General features: G+C 40.1%; 1 pseudogene; it reads right to left on the bottom strand.

The window, feature by feature from the left end:
* Window positions 1-3,968: 3,968 nt before the first annotated feature.
* LOC146722759 (uncharacterized) lies at window positions 3,969-4,562 on the bottom strand (annotated as a pseudogene).
* Window positions 4,563-4,978: the final 416 nt, after the last annotated feature.

The following is a 4,978-nucleotide window of genomic DNA, read 5'->3' as shown; positions in this document are numbered from 1 at the left end:
TATTTTATAGAAGTTTCAAGTATCAGATACAAAATTTTTTTGACAAAGTTTTTTCTAAAGACAAAAGTTTACTAAAGACAGAACGTTTTAACCGTCTCAACTCTCAATCCCAAATGAGGCAGTACCTCGGTGTTTCACCTTTTTTATACATATCAAGGTCTGTTTACAAATCCTAAAAATAAAATCTTTAAAATATTTTAATTTTATTTAATTAACCAAAAAGGTGATATAAAATAATTTTTTAATTTCCTACATCCTATTCCTAATTATATATAAATATATATAAATATATTTGATTATATATAATATATAATTGTTTCAGTTTGAGCGATATGAGTGAACTATCTTAACGTAGGATGGACGCGCTCCGAATTTGGTGCGCGAAGGAAGTGGCAGGTTAGGCCAGTGCCAAATCAAAGATTATTGAACACTCAAATATAACACATTTACCAAAGCATTTATTAGTTCACATCACACACGTTAAACAAAAGATGAGATCGTTGACAAAGTTATCACAATATTCTCTTCATAATAATGCGAGTAGAATGCACTGCATATACAAAGGTCGATCTCGCTTATTATTTACGATCATAATCTCGAGTCCGAAAACTCGAAGGAATTTTCCGTGACTATTGTTCGTCGTACACAGAGAATGTTTTCACACTTGTTTTTCCTTTGACTTTGTTTGGTTTGAAGGACACCGCTTCCGTAAGCGCAAAATGTCCTCCGACACAAGTATTAAATTTCTTAACTGTTCTTATATGCGATTCAATGATCAGCATGCGAAAATGGGATTAATTTCACTGACACGTGAACTTAAACTTAGGTGTGAGTCAGTCATGTGTGGTCACCGACGTGTGAACCGGGAACTGATTAGGAGTTATTACCAAGAACAATACATTTCGTATTTAAACGATAAGTTACACCTTTCTCGATAGCGCGCTACATCGATTGTATCGCCGTAATACGCGCGGCAACTTAATTTTGTTCACAGCACTCCGTGCAACACGGTATTCGCGATACTCTCACTCTTTCGATTTATATCGGTTGATCCGACTTGATTACCAAAGATTCGCGATTGAAAGGTGCGCTCAACTCCTGTCGACTTTGCTCTTGGAAAGACTCTGAGCGACTGACTTCGCGTATACTACCGAAAAAACCAAAAGAATTTTGTTTTCGTGACTTGCTACTTCTCACGTGTATTCTGCGTGATTGGTGAAAACAATTGCCATAAGTACGCTTGCCGGGAAGTGCTGCCTCTCCGGCTTTATGCGAATTATTATTGATTTGATTATTATCGACTGCCGTCACGAGATCGATCGAATCCGCAACAATAATGTTAGATTCAATTGTATAAAATTATATGCAATTATACATAGCATTATATATACAATTATATAAAACTATATGAGATCAAATACAATTTTAATCGAACAGGAAAATTTTGGTGTTTACATATATATATTTATATATTTTGAACCTGCGCACCGTCACGAATACACGTACATGGCGTTTTGCTTCCATACGCGCTAGCTAGATTGCTGCATCTTAAAAATGGCAGTTACTCACAGTATGCGTAGAGAGACTCTCTAAACCAGAGTTGGGAAGTAACGCGTTACTTGTAACGTCGTTATCGTTACAGTTACTTTTTTTTAGTAACAAAGTGATAACGACGTTACTTTTCATTATCTGTAACGATAACGGTAACGTTGCTACAATTTTTCGCTAACGCTAATGATTTTAACGTTACTTTTATCGTTACTTTACACGGCAAAACAAACCGCTTAGTAGCGAGTAACAATCAAACGTGATTAGTTCTTACTTTTAAAACCAACAAATCTATGTCGAGTGTTAGTGTTGATAAGATAACAAAGGCAACTCATCAGTCGTTCTGCTTAATGTGGCCTCTATATGTAATAGAGTTAAATTGGTTGATCGGAGAAAAGAGAAAAATAGCCGAAAATTATATTTAGAAGAATTATTGGGAATTCACCCGATGAAATACTGTAAACATGGATAAAACTGACGATAATTAAGATAATCTTTTTGAGTTTCACGAACAAATGGATGAATCCAACGGAGAAGAGCTACAACGATATTTAAAATCGAAATCGTGTAATGTTGAAATGTTACACAATTTTTCTAAACTTAAAACTTCATTAAGGGGATGCCGGAGGTATGTTTTTACCGACCGAATGCGAATATTTAGTTTTTTTTAAATAACTTTTTATTGACTATACTGATCAATAAATCCTTTTCCACAATTAAAGTACTTATAAAAACGGACCGCGTTAACTATGATTGCATATATAAATCATATAAAAATAAAAAAATTACAGTTTTGTTATCGACTTCTTTGTGTCAGTTCGTAACAATACTTATTTAATAAAAAAGTTCTGCAGTTTGTCTGTGCATGAAATATAGTATACGCGGTAAGAATAATATGAAGAATTATTAGTAAACGATTAAAATTGAGATTGCAAGTCTAATAAAAAAGTTATATATTGGTGACGACCCGATCGGTCGTCACTAGCCACACATACGCATGGCCAATCAACCACCCGCGCTCATGTAAACGGCCCCTTTCGGGGCCAACACAAACACGATGGAAATTCGCCTTTTCGCCACCCACCCGTCAATCGACCCTCTCCAAGTTAGTCTTGGAGTGGGGTGGCTCGTCGGGTATAAAGAGCGGCGCAGCCGAAGTTTCGCCGCCAGTCCTGGTTCCTCGAGCGTACTCAGGGATCACTCCCCACACCGGGTCCTGTCCGTAAGTATCCCGGCCGACGAGCATTCTCGTCGTGTAGGCCGAGTGTTCTCGGTCACCGGGTCCTGTCCGTAAGTCACCGGCGCTCGACGGAGCCCGCCCTTCTCAGGGCGCCCGTACCCGCGTCCACGTTGGATATACATATTTCGTCAGTAATACGCCTGTCTGTAAATTCTAGCTATAAGTCGTGTCCGCGTCCGTATAATCTGGTCGCGTCTCGTCCGTAATACTCCTGTCTGTAAATTCTAGCTATAAGTCGTGTCCGCGTCCGTATCATCTGGTCGCGTTTCGTCCGTAATACAATTCTCTGTACTTGCATACTAAATAATGAGTCAACCACTGAAAGGTGGCCCGAATAAACTATATTTTTACCAGAACAACCGAGTGTTATTGCGAATCTGAGTCTCCACTCTTCCCAAATCCTGGCACCGACGAGCCGATTCGTGGTGCACCGTTACATATTAAAAACATTTTCACGCATATGTGTTGTATACGTGCGTATACACGTATATGTTTAGATATGTGTGGTACTAACTGTTGATAAAACGATTGGTGGATGTGAGGGAAGAGTCTCTGAGGAGAATTATCGAGCAGGTTGAGAAATGAAGAGTTCACTCACGTGGTTTCATTTTAATAAAACGGTAATGAAAAATAAACTTTATTATTTTGGAGACTTGTTGCTTATACAAAAAAAACTGTTTGTTCAGTTTCGCGTTCCTCTTTACTTTAATGACTATGAAAAACTAAGATTCTTTCTAGTGTTCTCTCTAACCCTTCTATCTGGTGCGTTAACGGACTAGACTTTGACTCTAAGATGATCGCGTGCTCTCTCGTGGACTGCCGAACACGAAGTGATTCCGGAAACCGGACACGCGTACTTTCGAGCCGCTCTCGTTAGTTCCAGACTCCTATTCGCCGAGCGTTCGCCCGTCTCTGATTGGGCGATCGCGCCTCTTATCAGAGACCCTCAACGAACTACTTCAATACTTCCGCCGTTCGTGCGCGGTCGCTCTCGTATACCGATTTCTTCTCTCAGCTTACAGAAACGATTCCTTGGGAGCGCCTTTGTGAAGATATCGGCTTTCTGCTTTGCCGACTCGATATAGTCGACCTCAAGTTCTTTCCTCTAAACTCGCTCTCGGACGTCGATATGCTTCGTCCTCTTATGAAACTCTGGGTTCCTCACCAGACAAATCGAACTTTAATTGTCCACGTAGACTGTCGTTGCCCGCTCGCTGAGACAGTTGACTTCTTCGAGTAGCTTTCTCAGCCACACAGCTTTACGTGCGGTGATTGACGCCGCCACGTACTCTGCCTCCGTGGTACTCAACGTCACGAGCTTTTGACGTTGATTCGCCCATGTAACAGGCTCACCTACCACTTGGAACACATAGCCGGTCGTTGACCTCCTGGTTTTTACGTCGCTTGCGTAGTCGGAATCCGAATAACCCTCCAGAGTTATCTCGTCGTTTTCGCTTCCTCGGTACTCGATTCCGTAGTCCATCGTCTCTGCGACGTACGATAGAATGCGTTTTACAGCTTGCCAATGTTCTCGATTGTGTTCATTGAGGAATTTGTTCACCGAATTTACAGCAAACGCCAGATCCGGCCTCGACACAATCGACAAGAACATTAGCGATCCAACAGCTTCTCGGTATGGAACCTTCTCGATTCCCTCGTCGTTCTCCGACACCGGCAGCAACGTTGTACTCGGATCGCTCGGCACGCTCACCGACTTTGCCTCGGACATCCCGAATCTCTTGAGAATCTTCTTCGCATACAGAATCTGATGCATGAAGATGGACCTTTTGTCTCAAACTCTTTCTATTTGTGCCCCGTGTAACGTCCAGACAAATTTCAAAATTTTAATCTTTTTCAAAAATTAATTCTTTAACATATTAATCATGACAATCGCTAACCTACATGAAAGACCGGTATTAACAAATATTTAGTCTCGCATATAATCGCTCATAAGTTAAAAAACATGATTTCTGCCCGCCCTTCACCCCCCCTCATTGCCCGCGGGTTAGAACTCCCATATTATCCCTACTATTAGAAATTCGTTCCTGATGCAAGTTACTTATCAATTTACATATAACTATGAAATGTAAATGTAAATTGATAAATTTTATCAACCTATCATGATTATTAAACTCTAACTATAAAATAACAATAGAAGTTACAATTAAGCTTTTCTACCATTTACATGCA

This window comes from Nylanderia fulva, unplaced genomic scaffold (assembly GCF_048542155.1).
Source record: "Nylanderia fulva isolate GAGA-0341 unplaced genomic scaffold, ASM4854215v1 Scaffold277, whole genome shotgun sequence".
Lineage (NCBI taxonomy): Eukaryota > Metazoa > Arthropoda > Insecta > Hymenoptera > Formicidae > Nylanderia > Nylanderia fulva.
The sequence above is the reverse complement of the archived record's forward strand: the minus strand, read 5'-3'. Positions and strand labels throughout refer to the sequence as shown.